The sequence below is a fragment of the Bos grunniens genome, chromosome 7 (assembly GCF_055505025.1).
Source record: "Bos grunniens cultivar Pamir isolate PY7600 chromosome 7, Bosgru_T2T1.0, whole genome shotgun sequence".
Taxonomy (NCBI): Eukaryota; Metazoa; Chordata; class Mammalia; order Artiodactyla; family Bovidae; genus Bos; species Bos grunniens.
Genome location: NC_141171.1, coordinates 82,774,533 through 82,802,267, shown reverse-complemented (window position 1 = coordinate 82,802,267; position 27,735 = coordinate 82,774,533). Strand labels below are relative to the sequence as shown.

Below are 27,735 nucleotides of genomic sequence, written 5' to 3'. Positions count from 1 at the left end.
TGGTATGTGGTCATTCTTTGGCTTATTAACACATACCTCCATTTTATGAGGGGCTTCTCTGATGGCTCAGTGGGTAAAGAATCCACCTGCAATGCAGGAGACTTGGATTCGATCCCTGGGTTGGGTCCCTGGAGGAGGAAATGGCAACCTACTCCAGCATTCTTGCCTGAAAAATTTCACGGACAGAGAAGCCTGGCGGGCTGCAGTCCATGGGGTCACAAGGAACTGGACATGACTGAGCACACGGCACATAGAACAGGGTTATGAAGTGGTAGAAGGAGAACTAACTCACATGGAAAGCACTTGAATTCACTGCATTAAATATACTTAAAATGTACACTGTAATAGCCATATGTATAAGTAAGAATCATCAGCAAAGCAGTCATGTTCACTTTCTGTTCCAGAGTTGGGCATCTGAATTCTGAGAGTGAACAAATCCTAAGGGTGGGGGGCGGGGAACCACCCTTACACCAGATTTACAAGAAAAGTTATCTTTATAAAATCTATGTGAACTACAAAGTTACGAAGATGAAGGGAGAACTGTTCAATAAAACTAAAGCCAACCTTTCTCAAAGAGATACCCTTAGAAGTGTGGTTCTATTTTAAGTTTCCCACAAAGTGCTAATTAGAACATACATTTCAATTAGAATTAGATTGCACTTCAGGAAGTGAATTATTAAATGACCTAGCACATTTTTATGTTTCCAAATGCTGAAACTCCCAGCTTTGGAGGACAACGAGTCTTTAATGATAATTTATTCCTCTCTCGTCCCCATTATTGCTAGATAGCTGGGAGCCCGAGATACTTACTGGTCTCTGGGGACCCCAATGTGGGAGTTTTTTGAAGAGGATACCAATTAGCCAGTTTGGTTTCACAGAAGCAAAGACTGCCCTGAGGTGAAAAACTCTGCCTCCTAGGGCACACCCTTGAACTTAAAACTGTCTTTATTGCTAATCACTAGAAGCCTGCAAAGAATTCAGCCTGTCCCTCATCATTTCATTATCTCCACTCTTCAGCCTGAAAGCGTATACTTTCTCTTACTCTGAAAGCAACAATAAAGGCAGCAAATTTCCCATATACATAAAAGAGAACGACTACTTTCTACTAGTTTTAGTAGCTACTGCCTCCAAAAATTGCATTAGGTCACCTAAAGTTGACTGCCCCTAGAAATAAACATCAGAAGGTTTTACATAAGTAATGGGCATTTTCAGGACAGCATAATTACCTGAGGCTCCAGGAAAGTGATAAGCAGCAGCCTCAAGGTTACGGAATAATATGTGGTTGCACGTTTGACTCATACATAGGTAGAAAAAGGAACAAAAGGTCAACCATCATGTAAATAACAATTTTATTCCCCCCTACCCATTCATTAAATTGCTTCATTCGGCACAATTTGGAGACACCATTATGTGCCAGGCATCATACTAGGCACCTAGGATCTTATGATAGATGCTCCCTTCTGGTTATGGCACGTGTAGAAGGGCATGGAGAATGGTGAATGAGCGTGTTAGTTAACACTGACTGCAACTGCTTGCTCTGGCCAGGTAAGTAGCCACTGGCATAAATTCTCTTAAAACAGGCTGCTGCTGCTGCTGCTGCTAAGTTGCTTCAATTGTGTCCGACTCTGTGCGACCCCATAGATGGCAGCCCACCAGGCTCCCCCCTCTCTGGTATTCTCCAGGCAAGAACACTGGAGTGGGTTGCCATTGCCTTCTCCAATGCATGAAAGTGAAAAGTGAAACTGAAGTCGCTCAGTCGTGTCCAACTCTGTGCGACCCCATGGACTGCAGCCTACCAGTCCATGGGATTTTCCAGGCAAGAGTACTGGAGTGGGGTACCATTGCCTTCTCCACTTACAACAGGAGGTACCGATAAAGAATGTGGAACCAATGAGCTGCCACCAACCGGTAGCATTCAGGAACAGTCAAAAGGAAAGAGAAACTGCCAGTACATATGTCCTACCAACCTCCCAGAATCCTTCTCATTGAAATACATCTTCGTTGAGTGATGCCCACGCCACCAGGAAGGATCCTGGATAACAATGACAGGCCAGAGACAACCCAGAAACGAATGGCATCACCATAAAACCTGAGACTGCAAGCCATGTGACAGAGCAGTCCTCTGAGTCCCCTTACCTTCCTGCAACAGGCAAATCATTAATTCCCAGAGAGTGCTAACTCTGTGTACCTGAGAAGGCCAGGGAAGTTTTGTCTATCGTGTTAGAGTGTCTCGTGTTTCTCAGCATCAGGGGTCTGTGTATTCGACATTTCTTTTGAATCACTCAACACTTAACCACTTTTTTGGCTACATAGTGATGCAGTGACTTCAAATCAATAGGTAGAAGGTGAGAAGAAACTTTTCCTTTGCTTGGAAGAAAGTAACTATTTTTGAGTTTGCAAATGTCAGTATTTAATCATAAAAGCATTCATAGAGTAGTATCCTACTCTTGTGGGAGTTCAGACTCCAGAGCAGGACTCCCTGAGTTTGAAACCCAAGCTCTGCTATTACCAAATGTATAACTCTGGTAAGTTGCTAAACCCCTCTGTTCCTCAGGTCCTTCATATGTAAAATGAAAAATTTTATATAATTTCTATGCATGTGTATAGGGATGCATGTATATAAATTTATAGAGTTATTATGAGTATTAATTAAATTAACTTTTTAAATTTTGTTTTAGTTGCTAAATTGTGTCCAACTCTTTTGTGACCTCATGGACTGTAGCCACCAGATTCCTCTGTCCATGGGATTCTCAGGAAGGAATACTGTAGTGGGTTTCCATTCCCTTCTCCAGGGGATCTTGCTGGACCAGTGATCAAACCCATGTCTCCTGAGTTGGCAGGTGAGTTCTTTACCACTGAGCCACCAGGGAAGCCCAGTAGCATTACACCTGTATACAAGTGGAATTGCATGCTACTTGATGATATGATTTGAACATCAGTAAGTAAAGTGATATTTGAATATAATCAAATTTTCCTTGAAATTCCTCAGGAAGGTATCTTTTGGGAGACCACAGCCCATCTCTCAGTATGTCTAATACCGTCAAGTTTTCTTTTGTATTGGAACAAAAATTCCTTTTTCCCTGATCAAATACGAAGTACGATATAAGGAATACATCATTAAGAAGGTCATGTTTTTAAACACTAACTTCACACTGAGAAAGCACTCAGGAACTGATCTAGGGAAGAGTGAAGTCCTCTTTCATCCCTTCTTACAACTGTATCCAGTTATTTGCTTGACCAACTTTTCAGCTTTCTTGTCTCTGCTCAAATGTCATCTTCTCAATGCTGTTCTGCTCTGTCCAACTGTCTACTACCCGATACTGTACACCTATCAATTCCTTAGCATCTCAGAGATTAAAAAGACCAAGCTGAATTGTTTTGCTTTCTATGGTCAGAGAGAGAGAGAGCTATGCAGCTCACACACAGCCTCTCCAAGCCAAGAAGAGAGCAGACTCTTAGATTAATCTTGTATAGTGTGGGGGAACATGAAGTTTAAGGATTGGCAGAATTTCAGAGGCATGAATTCACTGGTAGACACAAGATTACTCCAAGAGACTGCTGTCTTTTTCTAACAATGTGTGACTTTTCTCTCACCCTACACTCTCAATCTGACTTATCCTGCTCTGACCTTCCCCTCCCCCATCGTTACTTATCACCTTCTAAGGTAATAGGTATTTACTTATCATGCTTACTGTATATTGTCCGTTCCCCTCTTTCTAGATCATAAGATCATAAGCTCCACAAGTGGTTATTAGTTGTTTTGTTTCCTGATAAATCCCAGTTTTCTAGAACACTATTGGCACAGATTGAGCATGCAGGAACTATTTGTTGAATTACTGAACGTTTAAACAATGTCCACTCCAAGCAAAAGTAAAAAAGACCAGTAAAGATTATTTATATACTTTTCCCTTCCTCCCTGGACAGTCTCGTCCCACAAACAAATATGTCTTGTACTGTGATGCCATGATGATATACTAGGAACATACTTTAGTTAACTTTTTTATTCTCATGGGTATATAGTTTTTTAGTTTAAATCTCTTTTGAGGGTGGTTCCAGCTTGGGGGACCCCCTTCTTCAAGAAAAAAGAATACATAATTATAAATCCAAAAAGTTGCTTGAAAAGAGCCCATGCAAATCGAGTCTTGACTCCACCTTCATTCACTCCAGCTCTGCTGACGGGGATACAAAACATCACTCCCTTCTCATATCATTTTGGAAGGAATTTCAGAGAGTATAAAAAATTGGAGAAATAGTGATGTTTTCTAGCATAAGCTATGATGTCATCAATAGAGAAGATTAAACCCAGGGATTGAACTCATATCTCCTGCATTAGCAGATGGATTCTTTACCACTGAGCCACCATGGAAACCAGGGTCAAGAAGCAACAGTTAGAACCAGACATGGAACAACGAGCTGGTTCAAAATCGGGAAAGGAGTAGACAAGGCTGTATATTGTCACGCTGCTGATTTAACGTGTATGCAGAATTCCTCATGTGAGATGCCAGGCTGGCTGGATAACAAGCTGGAATTAAGACTGCTGGGAGAATTATCAACAACCTCAGATATGCAGATGATACCACCCTTATGGCAGAAAGCAAAACGGAACTGAAGAGCCTCTTGTTGAGGGTGAAAGAGAAGAGTGAAAAAGCTGGCTCAAAACTTGACATTCAAAAAACTAAGATCACGGCATCCAGTCCTATCACTTCATAGCAAATAGAAGGGGAAAAAGTGGAAACAGTGACAGATTTTACTTTCTTAGGTTCCAAAATCACTGTGAATGGTGCCTGCAGCCATGAAATTAAATTTGCTCCTTGGAAGGAAAGCTATTACAAACCTAGACAGTGCATTAAAAAGCAGAGACATCACTTTGCTGACAAAAGTGCATTTAGTCAAAGCTATGGTTTTTCCAGTAGTCATGTACAGAAGTGAGACTTGGACCATAAGGAAGGCTGAGCGCTGAAAAACTGATGCCTTCGAATTGTGATGCTGGAGAAGACTCTTGAGAGTCTCTTGGACAGCAAGGAGATCAGACCAGTCAATCCTAAAGGAGATCAACCCTGAATACTCATTGGAAGGACTGTTGCTGAAGCTGAAGCTCCAATACTTTGGTCAGCTCATACAAAGAGCCAATTCATTAGAAAAGACCCTGATGCTAGGAAATATTGAAGGCAAAAGGAGAAGAGGGCAGCAGAGGATGAAATTATTAGATAGCATCATTGACTCAATGGACATGAATTTGTGCAAACTTCCAGAGATAGTGGAGGACAGAGGAGCCTGGCATGCTACAGTCCAAAGGGTCTCAGAGTCAAACACAACTCAGCGACTGAGCAACAACAACAAAGAGAAAAGCAAAGAAAAAAATGTAATTAGATTCTTTCAATATAATACAAATTAAAGTGATTTACCTGAACCATTTAGGTTAATTACAATGAAGCACAATATGGATTACACATGTCGTTAGTTTGATGGATTAACTTTGGCTGCCATGGAATTTGCACTTGATTCTATGCTGAGTCAAGGAGCTTCTTCAGTTTCTGACAATCAACTCAAACCTTTCAATATTTTTCTTAAAACCAAAGGAAGGCTGGAATGGAGTCACAGTGTATGGGGCATATGGGCTTCCCTAGTGGCTCAGATGGTAAAGAATCTGCAATACAGGAGATCCAGGTTCGATCCCTGAGTTGGGAAGATCCCCTGGAGGAGAGCATGGCAACTCACTTCAGTATTCTTACCTAGAGAATCCTACGGACAGAGGAGCCTGGTGGGCTACAGTCCATAGAGTCACAAGACTGAAGCAACTTAGAATGCACATATGTGTGAGACAAGAAGTAATCAGAGGGAAGTGAAGGGAGTGAAGTCGCTCAGTTGTGTCCCACTCTTTGAGACCCCATGGACTGTAGTCCACCACGCTTCTCCGTCCATGGGATTTTCCAGGCAGGAGTACTGGAGTGGGTTGCCATTTCCTTCCCCAGAGGATCTTCCCGACCCAGGGATCAAACCCAGGTCTCCCGCATTGTAAGCAAGATGCTTTACCATCTGAGCCACCAGGGAAGTAACAGAGGGAAAGGAGATGCTAAATACACTAGCAGTATTTACAGGCTCAAATGACCTTTCATTCATCTCCATCCAACACTGCATTGTCTGTCCAATCAGGTGATGCTTTGTTTAATAACTTGATTGATCTAAGCTTTCCCAACTATACTATGAGCTTCATAAAAGCAGGGGCCCCTTCCAAAGTGCTTCCTGCTCTCTCCCCTGTTTTGGAAACGTGTCTGGAACATAAAAGGGCTCAGTTAATAATTGCAGTGTGGATTTGTTTTATGAATGAATACATGATTTCAAGAAAAGTTGGCTCTGCTTAGAATCTTTCACTTGGCAGAGCATCTCCCTATTCTTCTTTTATTTATTTCTACATCAATAATTCCTTGTCTTCTTATGCCCAGGGCTGGAAGATTTAAATCCCTTTATGGGAAATTCCCTAATAGCAGCTGCCTTAGTCAGAACTAATTTGACCATCAAGACATGTAGTGTATATTTTGTCCTACTTATCACTTTCATTTTTGTTGTAATACATTAATAATGAATGCAGAGCAAGAGAAATGAAAACTATTACAACATACTCTCTTTACCTAACTTGAGCATACATTTGGTCCATTCAGTCTAAAACATTTGATAGTCTTCAAGGGGAAATTGGCAACTTATGTTGTCTGAAGTTGGTGCTTTTGTTTATTTGACACGTTTTCCACAGTCAGGTTACCAAGAGGTCCCAGGGTGAGAAATGTTTCTTCTTCCCTGAGTTCAGTGATTCTGTCATCCAAAGGTCTGAGAGTTGTAACACTTGCTTTTGATTGTTTGGCTAGAAGTTTTTTGAAATGTCCTTTCTATTTTCAGAATGTATATTTAACACTAGAAAACCTGCTGGTAATTGTGCCAACAGTTAAGCTATTATTTCTTTTAAAGGGCCTATTCTATTGCATGTGCCGATTAAATGTAACTTATTTGTAACTTAAGTTCAAAGGGCCACCTCTCCTTTCACAAAGATTGCACTGACTTTGGAATGCAGTGAATTCATGACGGGTTCTATTTCCATTAAGCCTGGCCCAGGACAAGTTTCCTCTTCCACAGCCCGTGTTCTTTGTTGTCACCCGTCTCCTGAGTGTCTTTCTGATGCCCAGCTTTTATTTCCTGCCATGGACTTTCCCTGGGATCAGCCAAGCATACGTTCCATCACTGAGAGGAGCTGATGAGAATTAATCATTTGTAAATGTGATTATGGATGATAATAAACTCTTCTCAGTCAGGATGCTGCAGCTTAGCAGGAGACTTTTAAATTATTATCACTTTGCAGACATAGCATTTTAATAAGTACACATATGGTTTCATTCAATACCAACAACCCTGTGAAGGAGAAGACGTGGCTAGAAATAGTGTCCTGACTTTTGTAGATGACAACATTATGGTTTTGAGGGGCTACAGAATTTGCTGGTGGTAACATGATAAGCAGAACATCTGAACCAAAACTAAGCTGAGTCAAGATACTCTTGCCTATTTCCACCACCAGGTTGCCATCATATGGGGTGATCAGATGAAATTTTAAGCAACTGAGACAGCCAATAGGAAGGCCTAGGGGGTACATCAATTTCTCGGTGCTTCCTGGATAGCCCTTCCCAATCCTTAGAGTTCTCTTCTCTTAGAGTTGCTTCTCTGACTCTGCAATCCTGTTCTCCCCCTCCCTCTCGAACAGAGTCTTATTGTTTCCTAAGCACAATCCTCTTTGTATGCACCTTGGAGCCCCCACGATTTTTGACCCTCTTCTTTATTCACTCTATATTCTTTATGTGTAGCATCTTAGTATTTCCTTGACTTTAACAACCACCTTGAGGTTGATGCCTTTATAAACCAAATCTTGAGCCTACGTGAGTCTCTGCAAAGAACTGGGCTGGTGCAGCAGTTGCCTGCTGGGCAGTTTTGGATGTACAATTAATACTCTAACAAGATGTGACCAATTCATTCGCTGTGTTACGGAATGAATGTTTAGAGCTGCATTTGTGCCCCACCTCTGTTCACATGTTAAAGTCCTAACCCCCCAATGTGATGGTATTAGGAGAAGGGGCCCTTGCGAGATGAGATAATGAGGATAGAACACCCCCTCCACCTAAAGGGATTAGTGCTTCTGCAAGAAAAGGAAGGGACACCAAAGCTTCTTCTCTCTGCCATGTAAAGACACAGTGAGAAAGCAGTGATCTGTAAACGAGGAAGAGGGCTGTTACCAAGAAGCAAATCTGCCAGCAACCTGATCTTGGACTTCCTAGCCTCTAGAACTAGGAGAAATAAGTGCCTGTTGTTTAACCCACCCAGCCTACGGTATATCACTATGGTAGCCCAAGCAGACTAAACCAAGCTACGTTCCCCACCTGTGACCTCTCCCATTGCCTGTCCTGTGAAATTCAGACTGCTATAAGGTTGTTTCTCAATTTCACCTTTGTAATCCCCCTCACCCCCAACCCAGCACCCATATAAACCATGTTGAGCTACTTGCTGTCTGATGACACTCTGCCTTGACATAAGCACTCCTTTCTTGTAATGTCTTCCTTTCCTTGCCTGACAAATCTGTTTATCTTTGAGGTTTCTCCTCTAGAATTGTCCCCTCTGGGAGGTTTACCATGACACTCCAGGGAAAGTTTAGTTATAATGCACACCATATCTCTCTTTTAGAACAGAACTTCTCAATTTATCAGTGGTGAGGGACTAGTATTTTATTTCACTCTAACCTATCATGGACTAAGAATTTTATGAAATGCAATACAAATAAATTAATAGAAAAGTGCTAGAAATAAAAGATATAAAACACAATATCAATTTTTAATAATTAGATTCAACAGATAGCAGGTTACTCTGTCAATGTGTTAGGGAAAGCACACTGATTGAAACTGTCCATCCTGGCCAGGCACCATAGTAACTGTTTGCATGAGTTGTTTTATGACAGGAGATTCTGATAAGGAATACGGAACTAATAAGCCACCACCAACCGGAAGAGTTCGGGAAAGGTCGAAAGGAGACACCGCGTGTCCGTCCACTTCCCTCTAGCTAGCATCCATCTTGGCTGAGCGATGCGTGTGCCACCAGGAAAGACTCTGAATTAGAATGATGGGCCAAAGACCACCCGGAAACTAATCGCATCACCATAAAACCTGAGACTGCGAGCAGTTCTCCTGGGTTCCCTTACCTTACTGCTCTTCACCAGGGTGCCCTTTCCCAATAAAATCTCTTGCTTTGTCAGCGCATGTGTCTCCTCGGACAATTCATTTCCAAGTGTTAGACAAGAGCCCAGTTTCGGGCCCTGGAAGGGGCCCGCCTTCCTGCAACAAATGTACTATGAAAGATTTAAATACTTTCAATTTCTGTACATATCTTACCACAATAAACAACTTGTGGACTTGCAGTGGTGCACAGATTATACTTTGAGTAGTACTGTATTGAACCCCACTCCAGTACTCTTGCCTGGAAAATCCCATGGATGGAGGAGTCTGGTGGGCTGCAGTCCATGGGGTCGCTAAGACTCCAACACGACTGAAGCGACTTAGCAGCAGCAGCAGCAGCAGTACTGTATTGAGGACTATTAATACTACATTTGCATTTTAAATAGGTATCAACTGTTTCCTTCAGAGCAGAGACCATCCCTTACTGATCTTTAGGCAAGAACACATATCAAGGTCTCTAACACTCTGTATTTGCCTAATGAATATGGGAAGATAATCAGGCCATGGTGAACCAGCTCAAGTGTGTCTTTTGCAAGGACTTGTGTCATTCCCTCTATGGGACATTCTGCACAGTGAATTCTTACAAGTCTTTACTCAAGATGAGACCAGAAATCATCGCAATCATCCGAAGGGTAAGAAACACATAAACTTAATATTTTCTGTTTTGTTCTCCATTAGCTCCGAGGAGGGCCTGTTACAGTCTCTTCTGGAAAGAATAAAGAGACAGAACACAGAGTGGGAAACGCAGGGGATCCTTCCGACATGGCAGAGGTTTTCCCTCACCATGCTTATCCCCTGATTCTACACAGCTCCAGTCTCTCACCTCACTGTATAAGTGGTTCCTTTGCAAGCCCACAGCATCACCTCACCCTGTACACTGGAGTCCCTTCCTGAGCCCTGGCATTTATCCACCTTCCAGAGGACTACAGGCACAAGGCTGTGTGCATTCGACAGACTTCAAGGGAGAATGAGTGGTATTTATTACAGCACCACGCAGAAAGTGACTTTCAATTGTATTAGGTAATCCTGTTCTTAAAAAGTCCCTCTGCCCTCTCATTGGCTAATCCCTATTGTGGAGTTGGCCATTTTACTGGGAACCTGTCTTTTCAATGGATTCTTCCATCCTTCCTTAGGCTATTTCTAATCGCTTGTCTCTCACCCATGAGTTTCCCGTTTCTTTCTTATGCAAAGCAGTTTTCTCTTTGGTTTTGTAGTCTCCTTCCAAACTATTGGCTATGTAACTCAACAGCTACAAGTGAATATTGCAAAATATGATATGGAATGCAGCCGAAATGCCTAATCTCAAGAAGGTGTTGGAGAAAACCGGTAGCAGCTTCAAAGCCCTAAGGCAGAAACCTGAATTTCAGGGATGAGCAGTAATGACTCTCTCCTCTCCTTTTTCCATTTCTTTTCCTGCTCCCTCTCCTTACTTCTCTTCCTTCCCCACCTCCTCTCTCTCTCCCCTTTCCTGGATAACACAAAGCTTCAGAGAAACACAGGCAAGATAAGCTATGTACCTGAGAGAATGTGTGTCTCTCTGGTAACATTCTACAGAAAAGGTTTATTCACTGCATATTAGTTTCTTGTATCTTTTTTATTGATTATTTAGGGATGATGAATCCTTAAAAGCTTAATGCAAGTTGAGCTATAGTGCTTAGGAAAAGAGAAGTGATTTTAATGGTGTACTTATTTGAAACATAAACATTCCATATTTCTATTTTGGTCTTTTAATTAATATTGACTTTCAACAGATACACACATCACACAGACACACATAAAGAAAGTTCATTTAGAAGATGATTCTTCTCACTGCTTTTTTTATGCTTACTTTTTTAAAAAAACTATTTTTAATTGGAGGATAATTGTTTTAAAACATTGTGTTGATTTCTGCCATACATCAACATGAATCAGCCACAGGTATACAAATGTTCCTTTCCTCCTGAATTTCCCTCCTATGTGCTTCAAAGAAATTGAAATGTAACCCATATAACGTAAAGTTAACATTATGAAAGGATAAGATTCTGTGGTCTTTAGTATATTCACAACATTGTGCAACCATTGACACTAATTCCAGAACATTGACATTATTCTGAAAAGAAATCTCATACCTATTAGCAGTCAATTCCCGAGGGAGGAGGGGATTGGGAATTGACTGCTAATGGGTATGATATTTCTTTTCAGGATAATGTCAGTGTCCTGGAATTAGATAGGCCTCTTGAGAAACCTAGATGCAGGTCAGGAAGCAACAGTTAGAACTGGACATGGAACAACAGACTGGTTCCAAATAGGAAAAGGAGTACATCAAGGCTGTATATTGTCACCCTGCTTATTTAACTTCTATGCAGAGTACATCATGAGAAATGCTGGGCTGGAAGAAGCACAAGCTGGAATCAAGATTGCCGGGAGAAATATCAATAGCCTCAGATATGCAGATGACACCACCCTTATGGCAGAAAGTGAAGAGGAACTAAAAAGCCTCTTGATAAAAGTGAAAGTGGAGAGTTGAAAAAGTTGGCTTAAAGCTCAACATTCAGAAAACTAAGATCATGGCATCTGGTCCCATCACTTCAGGGGAAATAGGTGGGGAAACAGTGGAAACAGTGGCAGACTTTATTTTTGGGGGGGCTCCAAAATCACTGCAGATGGTGATTGCAGCCATGAAATTAAAAGATGCTTACTCCTTGGAAGGAAAGTTATGACCAACATAGATAATTTTGAACATAGACCAACATAGATAATATTGAAAAGCCGAGACATTACTTTGCCAACAAAGGTCCGTCTAGTCAAAGTTATGGTTTTTCCTGTGGTCATGTACGGATATGAGAGTTGGACTGTGAAGAAAGCTGAGTGCCAAAGAATTGATGCTTTTGAACTGTGGTGTTGGAGAAGACTCTTGAGAATCCCTTGGACTGCAAGGAGATCCAATCAGTCCATTCTAAAGGAGATCAGCCCTGGGATTTCTTTGGAAGGAATGATGCTAAAGCTGAAACTCCAGTACTTTGGCCACCTCATGCAAAGAGTTGACTCATTGGAAAAGACTCTGATGCTGGGAGGGATTGGGGGCAGGAGGAGAAGGGGACGACAGAGGATGAGATGGCTGGATGGCATCACCGACTCGATGGACATGAGTTTGAGTGAACTCCGGGAGTTTGTGATGGACAGGGAGGCCTGGCGTGCTGTGATTCATGGGGTTGCAAAGAGTCGGACATGACTGAGCGACTGAACTGAACTGAATGATTGCTGACAAAGGTCCATCTAGTCAAAGCTATGGTTTTTCCAGTAGTCATGTATGGATATGAGAATTGGACCATAAAGAAAGCTGGCTTTTGAACTGTGGTGTTGGAGAAGACTCTTGAGAGTCCCTTGGACTGCAAGGAGATCCAACCAGTCAATTCTTAAGGAAATCAGTCCTGAATATTCATTGGAAGGACTGATGCTGAAGCTCCAATACTTTGGCCACCTGATGCAAAGAACTGACTCACTGGACAAGACCCTGATGCTGGGAAAGATTGAAGGGAGGAGCAGAAGGGGGTGACAGAGGATGATGAGATGGTTGGATGGCGTCACCGACTCGATGAACATGAGTTTGAGCAAGTTCTGGGAGTTGGTGATGGACAGAGAGGCCTGGTATACTGAAGTTCATGGGGTCACAAAGAGTCAGACATGACTGAGTAATGAAGTCTTTATGGATTCTTCTGGATATTCATATAAATGGAATTATACAACACATAGCCTTTTGTGTCTGACTTCTTTTACTAAACATAATGTTCTCATATCATCCATGTTTTAACACCTATTAGTACTTCATTTCTTTCTATGGATGATCAATGTTCCATTGTAAGGACATGCTACATTTAGTTTTTTCATTCATCAGCTGATATTAGAATTGTTTCTACTTTTTGGCTGTTATAAATATGCTATGAACATCTGTGTACAAATCATTTTTGTGAAAATATCTTTTCAATTCTCTTGGGTATATACATAGAAATGGATTTGCTGGGTAACTAACTTTGAGGAACTGCCAAACTGTTTTCAAAACAGCTGTACCATTTTACATTTTTACCACTTTATATAAAAGATTCTTTATTATCTAAGCCACCAGGGAAGCCCCCAAAATTGTACTGGATGGAGTTTAATAGGCAAGGAAAACTTATTCAAGATTATTGCAAAAGGAGAAAGAGACTAAACTCAACTCCAGAAAGAGTTGAGAACTTATAGCCAGAGGGTAGGTGGATGGAAAATCACTAAGAGGATGGGGCCTGGGTATCAAGGTGAGTAATTCTCGGTAAACTGTCTTGTCAGGATTCTTGCTGAATCAGGCTAATGAATTCTAAGAACATATAGGCCAAGGATGATGTCTAGTAGAGATGAGGGATCAGAGGAGTCTGACTTAAGTCTGATCAAGGAGGGAGTCTTCGTCACCCACAAGATATAAGGGTTCTAATTTCTTCATGTCCTCACCGACACTTGTTATTGTTCAGGTTTTTTATTATAATACCCTTACTCGTGTGAAGTAGTATCTCATTGAGGTTTCGATTTGCATTTTTCTTATGACTGAGGATGTTGATATCTTCGTGTTCTTATTGAAAACCTTATTTTCTTTGAAGAAACGTCTATTCAAATTTTCTGCTCCTTTTAATTTGCATTATCTGTCTTCTTGAGTTGTAAGAATTTTGAATTGTAAGAATATATTCTGGAAAGTAGATCCTTATTAGATACATGATTCATTTTGTGAGTTGTCTTTTCATTTTTTTCATGGCGTCCTTTGAAGCACAGAAGTTTTTATTCAGTGAAGTCCAACTTATTTTTTCCCTAGTATCCTCATTGCCTTTTAAAAGTTACTTTTTCACAATTAACTTACAGAATAATAATGTCCCCCAATATTAATATGCATTAGAATCACCTGGGAAATTGTAAAAAATGAAGATTCCCTCAACCTGTGCCAAGACACTCTGATTCAGCAGGTATGGCTGTAGATCCAGTCATCTGCATTTTTAATAAGCTCCTTGGGAGATTCTCATGTACGAGGTTTTGGGACCACATTTCAAGCCACATTGTTTTCTAAGTAAAGTAAGGAGCTTAATCTAGACCTCATCTAGCTGAGACTCCTGAATTGGACCTACTTGTGTGTGTATGTGTGCTAAGTCACTTCAGTCACGTCTGACTCTTAGTGATCCTACGGACTATAGCCCATCAGGCCCCTCTGTCCATGGAATTCTCCAGGCAAGAATACTGGAGTGGGTTGCCATGCCCTCCTGTAGGGGATCTTCCTGACCCCGGGATTGAGCCTATGTTTCTTAATGTCTCCTGCATTGGCAGGTGGGTTCTTAACCACTAGTGCCATCTGGGATGCCCACTGGCTGTATAATCCTTTCCCCCTGGGCAGATGAATCCTATGATTTGCTTCTATAGAATATAGGAAAGGTGATGGCTGTCACTCCTGTGATTGTTTTCTTATATAAGATTCCATCTTAGTGAACTGGAGAGAGAGATTCTCCTGCTGACCTTGAAGAAGCAAATGGCCATGGTATGAACCACCAATGAAGAAGGCTGGGAACTGTGAGTGGCCTTCAGCTGATGACCAATAAGAAGCAGTGGCCCTTAGTCCTACAACCACAGGGAAATAAGTCTTCCCAGCAACATGAATGAGCTTAGAAGAAGATTCTTCCCTATTCAAACCTCCAAATCAATCCAGCATTATAGCCTAATGAGATCCTGGGCAGAAGAATCAGCTTAGCAAAACCTGGACTTGTGAACCACAGACAGAAGCCATGACATAAAATGTGTTTTTTGAAGCTCCCAAATTTGTGATAATTTGTTACGCAGCAATAGAAAACAAATGCACTGCCCAAACCTGTACTTCTTAACCTGTTTTAATCCATGTCCCCCATTTGATAAATGTAAAGTTACATGTTAATCATTCCTTTAATGTTACCTAAAGTACAAAGTAAAAAAAAAAAAAAAATGCTTTTACCAGATAAAATAAAAGCAGTGATGTTACGGCCACTTTATTATAAAAATATATGCAGCTCTATTTCTAATTTTGGTATTTGCCTTAATGTCCAAATAAATTTCAAATAGATGAAGTGACAAATCCCAAGTTACACAGTGAGTTTGTGACTGTCAACATCATACTATAGCCCCTGTCTAAGTAGTGCCTTTAATCTTGAAGGAAGAGACCATGGTTAATCTTATTCTGATCACTCTTCCAGAGGAAAAATTGAGACAAACAGTCTGACAAAGAAACTTTTCTAGTTCATAAATTATTAATAGGAAAGCTCTTATGATATAATATAAATACTAAATCACATATAATTGTACATTTAAAATGTAATCTTCATTAAAAAGATTAAAATGACCCCAAATGGCCTTTTGAGAAGCTCTGTTTCATAACAGCATAATTAACCAGCACAGTGTGTGTTGGGGCCCAGATTGTCAAGAATCACTCTGGGGCACTATTTAAACATACATGTTCCTTAGCTTCTGAAGAGGAACTGGAGATTCAGTACATAAAGTAAGTGCTCAGGTAAATTCTACAATGAAGCACGTTTGGGAGACTGGATAATACGAAATATTTGTTAACTGATTAATTATCAGATAGATTGACATATAGATATTCAATGGCTTAATAATTGCTAATATGCACACTTCTTTGCTGGGTTTTAGGGTAAGTTTAAGTGGAGAACATCTAGACTGAAACACACCATCAGTTAAGTTATAGAAGAAACTCAAAGCAAATGTGCTGAATTTATTATATAGCTGACTTCAAGTAACTTTTCTCTTTGAAAATAAGAACCAAGGGGGATGAAAGCACTCATATTCATAATTCACATTTTGGATTTATTATTGCTAATATTGTTAATGGACATGTCCCACCTATCCTGAGAGCAAGGCAAACAAAGGAGAATTGGGGACCTTGAGAATGGCAAAGGAGATGAGACAGAAAAAATAAAGTGAAAGAAACATTCAATGGTTTCTCAACTTTTAATAAACTCTCATAATCAGAGTTTGAATCCCCTCTGGATTAACTGGGTCCAAAAGGAAGATTTTAAGACATTCTCCACCCCCCTCCTCCCCCTTCCGCTGACACACAGACTCCCTAGACCTTGTGGTTAGCAAATAGGTCTTGGTCATTTTGATAAATTAGTTGCAAATGAATCAGAAACATGTATATTATATGTATTCATATTTATGTATAGGGGAAAGGTGGAAATGTGGAAAGCACATTTGGTTAGTGCCAGAGTTTAAAGGTTTCAGAAATCATCTGTGGTGTTTTCAGAAAACAAAACGTTTTCACTCTGTCAACAGTCTGATGTCAACAAATTTGTGTGCTGTGTGCTCAGTCACTTCACACTCTTTGAGGCTGTATAGACTATAGCCCATCAGACTCCTCTGTTCATGGGATTCTCCAGGCAAGAAAACTGGAGCAAGGTGCTGTGCCCTCCTCCAGGGATCTTCTTGACTTGGGTGGCTTACATCTCCTGCATTGGCAGGCAGTTTCTTTACCACTCAGGCCACCTGGGAAGCCCCGTCAATATATAATACCTATTTAGCTGTAAACCCAAATTAACAGAAAGGTTCATATTGCAAAATAAGTAGCATTTTCACCAACCCATGAACACTGACTTGGCTAGTCTCTACTGTTATCAGTGACTCACACACTCTTTAACGTTCAGTCCTTTCTTCCCCCACATAGTACATACAGGAATAACACAAAGGTAAGTTGTTTCAAGGTCAGTACATAACCCAATTGCACATCTTCCCAAAGGTGCATGAATCTTTAAGAGACGCAAACGATATATAGAATCCTGTATATATTCTCCAATGTATGTTCTTAAAAGAACAATTGGTAACACACAAAGTTAATACAATACTGAAATATAATATGCAACTCAAATCTTAGTTGTAGTTGGACAGCTAAGGTGACATTCTATAAAGAAGAACAGTATTTTATGTGGTGACTATAAGACTCAGTTTTTCCATTTTTAATTTGTTATGTAATATTATTTTTATATCCCACCCAATCAATTAGTAGCATTAGAGTATTTCCCTGAATTATCAGTTATTTTACCTGTATAATATACATTTTTAAAAATTGGTAAATTAATGCCAAAATAATCTATTAATTCTGAATATTTAATCATGATACAAACACTTCAGGAATTTCAGTTATTGATGTTTAAAAAAATAAAGTACATCCCCCTTTTATATGGAGATTAGGTTTTAAATGACTATGTAAGATAAAAAGTTCATGAAGTCAAACCCACCCATGGCCATCAAGGCCAAGATGCATTTCCTCGCACACGACTGCTGTATGGTAATTCTTCAGCACATTAGCATTTGTGAACCGCTGCGCAATGGCACCCCACTCCAGTACTCCTGCCTGGAAAATCCCATGGATGGAGGAGCCTGGTGGGCTGCAATCCATGGGGTCGCTAAGGGGCGGACACGGCTAAGTGACTTCACTTTCACTTTTCACTTTCATGCATTGGAGAAGGAAATGGCAATGCACTCTAATGTTCTTGCCTGGAGAATCCCGGGGATAGGAGAGCTTGATGGGCTGCTGTCTATGGGGTCACACAGAGTCAGACACGACTGAAGTGATTTAGCAGCAGCAGTAGCAGCAGCGCTACACTCAAGGAAGGAGCAAAGGAGAATTATTGTGCAGAGACTGCAGTAACCAGTTCCTTCCGCCTTTAAGATACCTTTGAAATTCCCATGGACCAAAGAGAGAATGAACAGAATATTCTAGCGTGCTCCTCGGGCCTGCAGGCACTTTTTCCTTGACCCGCTTTTGCTGTTTGGCTTTTCTAACTTTAACGTCTTGTAACAGACATGAGCTTTGAGGTAAGCTTTGGGTTGAACTTTGAGTTGATAGTGAGGCTACATCTTAGAGAAGGTCTGTTTCTAAAAGAACTTCAGGTAAAGAGCATTTACATGGGACTCTTGGGAGAGAAAATCAATATAAGTGCTTGTTGTGTTACCACTTATAGTGGAAAAGAAGTCTGCGGAAATAAGAAGTATTGCTGGTGGTGTTATAATCATTTTCATTAAGCAACAAACAACAGATAATTCACCCCAGAAACTGAATTCTTGTTAGGAACATGGTGAGACGAGGGAAGTCAGAAGATCATGAGAAGAGCATGCCTCAAACTGTCAAGTGCAGGTAATTATCTGAAGACTCTATTCAAGTGCATGTTGGTGGGGGTGGGTGAGCGGGCCTGAGACTCTGCACGTGTGACATCAGCAGATGCTGATGCTGCTGATCCCCAGACCACATTGAGTAGCAGGGGTGTGGAACCAATACCCAGTGATTCCTAAACCACACTGTACTGCTGCTGCTGCTGCTAAGTCACTTCAGTCGTGTCCAACTCTATGCGACCCCATAGACGGCAGCCCACCAGGCTCCCCCGTCCCTGGGATTCTCCAGGTAAAAACACTGGAGTGGGTTGCCATTTCCTTCTCCAATGCATGAAAATGAAAAGTGAAAGTGAAGTCGCTCAGTCATGTCCGAGTCTTCTCGACCCCATGGACTGCAGCCACCAGGCTGTACTGCAGGTAAAGATTAAGGATGACAGCAATTACAAAACAAAAATCTACCAAACCAACTAATAAGTTGATCTATTATCTTAACACGCCATAGGCAGCACTTAGCTTTTGCTTTCAGGAAGTTATTATCTTTCTATTCGCATTATCAAATCCTTTGCTCCACTGAAATCATATAGAAGGTTTTCTTTAGGAATGGAGGCCAATATTGTGCTGATCGATTGAGGAGCTTGTACCCCGTGATATTTTTTATTTCAGAGATGCTAATTGATATGACAAAAACATCTTGGGTGCATGGGAGATGTATAAACTGTTTACATGAAGAAGCAACTTTGATTTATCAAATTGAAATTATTATTTAATTTTAAGCTTTACTTTTATGTTCAATGTAGTTATTTTTTGATTATGGACTTAGAGTGAGGCAAAAACATAAATAAAACTTCTGTTTTGGTAAAGTGATAAGTGAAGGCAGTCACTCAACATATGAAAAGAACAACAAAACAATAGTCATCAAACATCAGAATCCTCTGCTTATGTGACTAAATTTACCAACTAGTTCGACCAGAACAGTTCATACTCTACAACGTTCTAACTTTTTAGAAGCTTTTCAAACGAAGTGATTCACAAACCCCAACTAACACAATAGAAAATTGTCAGAAATATTTTGCCAATTCAGTTTTTCTGAAAATAGAATTACAGAGCTATTTTAATAAAGCTTTAAAAATTGGAGAAAACTCAACAGACCTTAAAAAAAACTTGCAAGAAAAAAAAGGAAATAATACAAAGAGAAAACAATAGAAGGATTTATGTATAACAGATATTAAATGTATACTGTCATAAAAATTTTGGGGAAGAAAATCTATTCTGACAACTTCCAAAGTTAGATTGATTAGAAAAGTTTTGGAACACTACCAAGACCCATGAAAGGCATGGGAAATCATTTCAAACAAAAGAGGGGAAAAAAATTTTTTTTAAGTTTTCCTCTGTATTGAAGAATATTACAACATAATAGCAGACCAAGAGTTTCTGGAGAGTTGCCATGTATTCCAAGTAAGAAGAAATAACATACATCAGCATGCATAATTATAATAGATACCAGTTCAGCTAATCTTTTATTGCTAGTGTCAAGAGATGTGAAGAAATACCAAACAAATTTCTTAGATCTGCTTTTTATTCTTGTGTGAAAAGGACTTGTAAATTGTTTTGTAATATCTGATTAATAAACCTGATTTTTCCCCTTTTCCACCTTGTCTGCTATGAAAGTAAGTTTAAAAAAAGGTGATGGTTTTTATTGTGACTCTTTTGTTTGCATCTTTTCCTGGAAAAATGAGTATTGCTGCTTTGTGTGCTTGTGCATAAATTGCTTGCGTGTTTTATGTTTGGCCTTAAGCACTATTGTTTTAAGATACATCCATGTTGCCATGTGCATATTGAATCCATTGCTTCTGACAGTTTAAACTCCCAGTGATAGACTCCCATGATGCTCCAACTCTCTGCCCCCACATATAATGCTGTGGTAGACGTCCTTGTACAAGCTCTCTTGGATCTGTGAGAGCAATTCTTTGGGATATATACCAAGAATGGAATAGCTGGAGGTTTCTAATGTGAGAGGTCTTCTCCAGATCACCTAAGACCATTCCAGTTGTATCTGCCACTAAGGTTTTATTTCTACAGCTTTAAAGGAGAGCATAGTCTATCTTGGCTGGGACAGGGATGTTTAGGAATTTATTTACTTATTCTTTCATATATTCAACAGTTTGTTGAATTCCTCCTATATATATTTGATGGTGTAAAGCTACAAGTCCTATCTTTTACCATAATCCATTTTTAGGTATAGGTATAGGTGAAATACAGCTTGAGGTCATACGATTAGTAAGTGACCGACTTAGAATTTGAACAAAGCCAATCTCATTTCAAATCCCCTAGAGAGAATGAAATACAGGGAATATTGTCCCTGTAGGAAAAATACTACCTTGCTCTTTTGAGAATGAAAAATGAGCGAAAATAGATGTTCCTCCTCAGAGAATTCACACCCATGCTTCTTGATTTGTCAGTGGAAAATAGTTCCTTGGCAAGATGAGTCTCCAACTCAAGATTCTGACCAAGCACTTTTGGGTCCAGAGAGAAGAGGAGATACTCTCAGACCAGAGAGAATGGGAGCTGAGCAGAAGGATCTGGAAGCAGAAGTTTATAAAAGGGCAGGGCTCTCCTTCCAGACACCATCTTTCCCTTTCCTTAGTACTTCTTTAATACATCCTCCAACAGAAAATGCACCGGACAGATCAGCAGGACAAGAATGAAGTAGCCTGAATGACCCCCATAGGAAGACAAGGAAGGCGTACTGGGAGGAGGAGGATAAAAGAACTGCTGCTAAGTCGCTTCAGTCGTGTCCAACTCTGTGTGACCCCATAGACGGCAGCCCACCAGGCTCCCCCGTCCCTGGGATTCTCCAGGCAAGAACACTGGAGTGGATTGCCATTTCCTTCTCCAATGCATGAAAGTGAAAGTGAAGTCGCTCAGTCGTGTCCGACTCTTAGCGACCCCATGGACTGTAGCCTACCAGGCTCCTCTGTCCATGGGATTTTCCAGGCAAGAGTACTGGAGTGGGGTGCCATTGCCTTGCAGGGAACTGGGTGGTGAGCGATGGCTTCCCCGGGTACTTGGCACTTCTGCAAGACCTCTTACAGGAAGGGGATCTGGGCAGCACCAGCTAGGAGCCAGCCACTGGTGGGCATGGCTGCCATGTTCTGCTCGTGGTTAACAGAAACCCTGGTGTGTTGTCATGTATGCTAGTTGGGGGTGTTAGACCACACAGCCTATTTGTAGGGAGACTGCTGAAGGATGCTTTACTGGCAAGAAACATGAGTGCACTCAGAGTGTATATTTATTTTCTCATCAGAAATAGCCTAAACCCTAGGGTTAATGCTTAATGAGCATTTGGATTGCAAATTCTTGTAATGATTTCTACCTGTCTACAAGGGACTATGTCTTGGAATCCACGATTCTACACAACCAAAATCCGTGCCCCTAGTTGAGCATTTAATATACTCCCTTGTATTGACATTCTAGGTTATATATATATATATATATATATATATATATATATATTTATGTTCATATTCTTCTCCTCTGTGTGGATTAAAAGAGAAATATATTACATTCTAATGCCCAGGATGTTGAGAAGCAAGAAAAATGCATGGCAGAGAACCTTGCTCAACAGGAAGAAAAAAAAATTATTAAGCCCCCAATAAGTGCCTCAGGAACTGTGGGGCTTTTCATCTATAGTAGACACTGAGGTTGACACTCTGACCTCCATTCCAGCGCCTTCCTTTGGGCAGCAAAAAGGCATGGTTTCTAAGCAGTCTAATCCCATCATAGTTATCCCATATATATATAAAAAAATATATATATATATAATCTCACCTAATGGCTCATTGGATTTAAGCTGGGCATGAGATCTAAACTGGGCAATCCAACTGAAGGGAAAGATTTTTTCCACTTTTTGGGGGGATGGAGCCAAAGCTCTGGGCAGTAGACTAATGGAAGGATCTAGATCCTTGATGCCATAGACCCATTAAATCAGTCAACCAAACCTCAACTGCATGGGGCAGATAGCCTTCATTCGCCCCACTAGCCATCATCTACCTTTCTCATCCTGCTCTCTGCTCTGAAAGGCTGACTTGTCTGGACCTGTGTGGATGGGCTGTCCTGTGCTATGGTTTCCAATTGACTATACCAATGGGGACGTGGGTAGGACATGAAGAGAGGGAGTAGGTTTGAGGTCAGCATATTTATCCTGAGACAATATCCTGCTCAGGGATACCTTCTTCTGCGAGATAATAAATTCCTTTACTATTTAAACTAGTTTGAGTTATGTTTTTAGTTGTAGTAAAACATGTATGTATATATGTTATCTCACGTAAACCTTAGAGGAATCCAAGTTAGTATTATTATTTCCATGTTAGTCTCAGGAAACCAAGGCCCAGAGAAGTTGAGTATCTTGGACAAGAAGCTGAAGAGGCACCTTTTCTATTTGTTTAAGTTTAGAAACTCATTGTTTACTAAATGCTCTATTATAGTATTATTGATTTGTTTTAAAAAATTATTAAATGTTTCAAATATTTTCTTAACTGAATATCATAATCAGAAAATAGACTCATCTAACCTCTCAGATAGGTTTTAGATCATCCCTGGGTGCCATGTATATTTTCCTTCATGATTTAATCACTATAAGCAGAGAAGATTCTGAAATAAGCTAGAGTACATAAATAGAGGAATCAATTTGCCTTCTCTTAAAGGACAGCCTGGGATACATCCTAAAAGCTTAAAAAAAACCTTTATTTAGAATTAATCTCAACTTATAGAATAGGTGCATGAATAGCACAAAGAGCATCTCTATATGCTTCATCAAGGTTATCCTATTGTTCATATTCTGCCCCAGTTACTTTTTCCCTTCTTCCCAACCTATCCTCCTATCTTTCCATCCTCCCTTCCTCTCATCCTTCCACCCCCTTTATCCTTAGCTTCCTTCCTTCCTTTATCCTCTGTTTCTCCCCATTTATCTCCCATCTTACTCTCTCTCTCTCACATATATATGTATATATATATTTTTCCTGAACTATTTGAGAATATATTACATATATTATGCCCCTTTACTTCTAAATACTTCAGTATGTATCTCCTGAAAACAAGGACATTCTCTTACATAATTACAGTACAGTTACCAACATCAGGGCATTTAATATTAGATTATTTAATCTCTAATAGTTCAATGTTTTCAATTAGCCCAACAAAGTTCTTCATGGTGTTCCCCCCTCTATACAGGATCCATTCTAAGATCACATATTATTCTTTCATTGACTTTTATTTTTTTAAGTGTTTTTTTTTGGAAGGGGGGCGGATTTTAATTCTTTTATTTTTTTAAATTTTATTTTATTTTTAAACTTTACAATATTGTATTAGTTTTGCCAAATATCGAAATGAATCCGCCACAGGTATACATGTGTTCCCCATCCTGAACCCTCCTCCCTCCTCTCTTCCCATACCATCCCTCTGGGTCATCCCAGTGCACCAGCCCCAAGCATCCAGTATCGTGCATCGAACCTGGACTGGCAACTCGTTTCATACATGATATTATACATGTTTCAATGCCATTCTCCCAAATCTTCCCACCCTCTCCCTCTCCAACAGAGTCCATAAGACTGTTCTATACATCAGTGTCTCTTTTGCTGTCACCTCCCAGAATATTGGAAATAAAAGCAAAAATAAACAAAGGGGACCTAATTAAACTTAAAGGCTTCTGTACATCAAAGGAAACTAGTAGCAAGGTGAAAAGGCAGCCTTCAGAATGGGAGAAAATAATAGCAAATGAAGCAACAGACAAACAACTAATCTCAAAAATATACAAGCAACTCCTACAGCTCAACTCCAGAAAAATAAATGACCCAATCAAAAAATGGGCCAAAGAACTAAATAGACATTTCTCCAAAGAAGACATACAGATGGCTAACAAACACATGAAAAGATGCTCAACATCACTCATCATCAGAGAAATGCAAATCAAAACCACTATGAGGTACCATTTCATGCCAGTCAGAATGGCTGCGACCCAAAAGTCTACAAGCAATTAAATGCTGGAGAGGGTGTGGAGAAGAGGGAACCCTCTTACACTCTTGGTGGGAATGCAAACTAGTACAGCCACTATGGAGAACAGTGTGGCGATTCATTGACTTTTATTACCTTGTCATTTGTGAAGCCTCCAGCCTCACTTCTCCCTTTTAAATAAAATGTCCCAAAATTATCTTTCTGATGTTTCCTCATGATTAAATTCAATTTTATGCATGTCCTGTCAGACAACTACTCAGGTGAGGTCAGGATATGGCACCCAGTGGCACCACAGACTGTCTGCCCTTCCTTGATATTTTAATTGTGACCCCTGGTCAACGGGCTTCCCTGGTGGCTCAGCAGTAAAGAATTTACCTGTAATGCTGGAACTGCAGGAGATGCAGTTTTGATCCCTGGGTTGGGAAGATCCCCTGGAGAAGGGCATGCCAACCTACTCTGGTATTCTTGCCCGAAGAATCCCATGGACAGAGGAGCCTGGCAGGCTACAGTCCATAGGGTCACAAAGAGTTGGATTCAACTGAAGTGACTTAGCATGCACTCATGTACCCGGTCAACATGCTGTCCAACTTCTCCACTGTGTAGGAGGGGCCTGATTTCTAAAACCAGGATTTGTTAGACTGCAAAACACTGCTACTGGCTTCCTCCTGTTAACTTTAATTCATCTGCCCTGACTGAGAAACTTTGTGGAGCCATTATTTGCTTGGTCTAATTGAGGAGAGTTTTCTTTCTCTTGAGACCAAAGTCTGGGCAAGAGAGGTTACCATCAAAGGATTTCTACGGCTTCTGAATTGTTTTCAGATCCTAACAATTGGCCTCTTACTATTCAATCAAATAACTCTTAAGGGAAAACGATTCAGTCAATTTTCCAAACCTTTTCCCTTGCTGGCTCACAGTGCTTTTAGGGTATATCACCTTCTCTGTGAAAGAAATGTGCGTGTTTTCTGTTTAGACCTGGGATGATTTGTTTCTAAGAGGCAGGCAAATTGCTTTGTTCTCAGAAGCAGCTTTGGGAGGAGGAAGCTTGGGGGTGGGATGGCAATCAGAGGGGTTTTATACAATGGTTGGCTCCTCTTCCACATCACTGGGATCCCAGGGGCCTTAATAACTTGGTTCTGTTCCACCCTGACAGTGCTAAAGGTCACATCTCCGGTATTCCCTGTTAGAATGTAGTTGGGAGAACAATAAGCTCTGGGTAGGTTCTGCAGCTGGGTCTCCTGGCTGGTGAAAATCTGGGCATAATGGATTTAAGTAAACAACTGATCTTAAAACTGGTTGAATTGGTGTTGAGTCAAAATTTATCCCAGGCCTCAAAGATCTTTCCAAGGAGTAAAGCCCAACTCTTTGCCTGTAATTACATGCTGTTAATCTGCCTGAACTCACTCCTTTTTGTCACTTCAGGTCTGGACAAGGCTCCCTGGAGACAATGATGGGCACTGTTGGGGTGCCTAGTGCTGGTGGAACTGTGGGTACAGGAAAGAACTTATGGTCCGTGTGTCTCACTACAGGACGCAAATCCTGCAGCAGAATCTGGCAACTATTATGAGGCTGAAATAAGCACATATAGTCACAGAACAAAGCCACCAAATTATGTGTTTAACATAATAATAATTAGAAAAGCTTTATAGGCATCATTTTGAACTATCTGCTGCCATGAGTCCTGAGGGCTTCCTTCAATCACGGGAACACTGAAAAATGAACAGTGACAGGAAGCTGGGGTGGAGGGCAGGCTCAGCCTTTTGTTGTTTTTCATGTGTGAGCAATTGTTTTAAAGTTCAAATGCAATACTCGGTGTATCATTTGTCCCCACAAATTACCCCTTGGATGGTTTATTCTGAGTGCCAGCTTCTCTGGGGTACCTTCTGGATTTTTACAAGTGGTCCCATCAAACAATGATTCCTCTTCTTCAAGAAATGATCCAGAGTGGCTTGTTACATGACAGACATGTGGTTCGAGTTTTGTTGTAAATGCAGAACAAAGGATCTGAGAGTGTTTCTTTTCATTATCTGAGCTGCGTGGCTCAGAGGAAACACGAGCTAGTTCGTTATTCAAATGAGAATTTTTCTTGCCTTTCATTTTCAGTTTTATTTCTGTATATCCATGACATTTCAGCAAGCAAGCTGCCTCCTCCAGAAGCACCATCTGCTTTTCTCTTCAACTGTGACACCATCTGAAAGAATACCTTCTCACTCTTAGAAATACATGTGGAATGAGGGAATAGTGTTGTTAATCACATATGATTATGTATGAATATATACATATATAGGTATGTATCTCTCTCTGTGAGTGTGTACTTTCTGATTTGTTAACACCAGAGCATGGATGTACAATTAAGAAATTTTGTCTCTAGCAAGCACATTTCCAACCAAATTTTATCTCATGTTCCAAATTCCTTTTCAGCACAATAGGATGTCAGTTCCATGTCAGGATTTTTGTCTGTTTTTTGGTGTATCCCTGGCATCTAGAAGAGTGTCTTGTATATAGTACTTGCTAAATTAATAGATGGTGAATGAAGTGGTATGAATAAGTATTCTGCCTGAGTAATTTTTGTGTGCTCGGCATATAATAGTCAGATTTCTCTTCCTGGCTGTGGATGCTCCATGCTATCCACACCTGGTGTGGCTGGGATCCTCTTTTGTCATGCTTTGTGCTAGGTGACGGTCTTAAATGGGGATCCCTTCTCTGACTTGTTGCATTTTCTTACCAGATAAAGTAAAGAGGAATTGCCACCCTCTTCTATGAGTTGTCTGGCTGTCCCGCTATCTAGAGTTGTTTGCTGTTGTTCACTCGCTAAGTCGTGTCTGACTTTTTGAGACCCCATGGACTCCAGCATGCCAGGCTCCTCTGTCCTTCACTATTTCCTGCAGTTTGCTCAAATCCATGTTCACTGAGTTGGTGATGCTATTTTACCATCTCATCCCCTGCCACCCTCTTGTTTTGCCTTCAATCTTTCCCAGTATCAGTGTCTTTTCCAATGAATCGGCTCTTTGTATCAGGTGGCCAAAGTATTGGAGTTTCAGCTTCAGCATCAGTCCTTCCAATGAATATTCAGGGTTGATATCCTTTAGAATGGACTGGTTTGATCTCCCTGCAGTCCAGGGGACTCTCTGGAGTCTTCTCCAACACCACAGTTCAAAAGCATGGATTCTTTGGTGCTCAGCCTTCTTTTACAGTCTCTCACATCCATACACAACTACATAACTATCTAGAGAGTCAGCCTGAATTATCACCAGTGAGCATCCAGTTTGGCCCCTGGCCTTTTGACTTTTGGTGCATGAATGATAGAATAAATCAGAATCTACCATCT

The 27,735-nt window shown here is 40.6% G+C and overlaps 1 long non-coding RNA gene across 6 annotated transcripts in view; it reads left to right on the top strand.

Annotated features, from left to right (window-relative positions):
- LOC147369895 (uncharacterized) overlaps positions 1-27,735 on the top strand; it is a 212,967-nt gene that overhangs the window by 127,995 nt on the left and 57,237 nt on the right. For 2 of the 6 annotated variants that reach the window (XR_015168071.1, XR_015168072.1), the window contains one exon: positions 2,679-9,282. The exons of 3 other annotated variants lie outside the window; for them this stretch is intronic. This is a non-coding gene — a long non-coding RNA (uncharacterized LOC147369895). Of the gene's footprint in view, positions 1-2,678; positions 9,283-9,938; positions 15,065-27,735 lie in introns of those variants that run through there. One more of the 6 variants, XR_015168074.1, reaches the window with a different exon arrangement.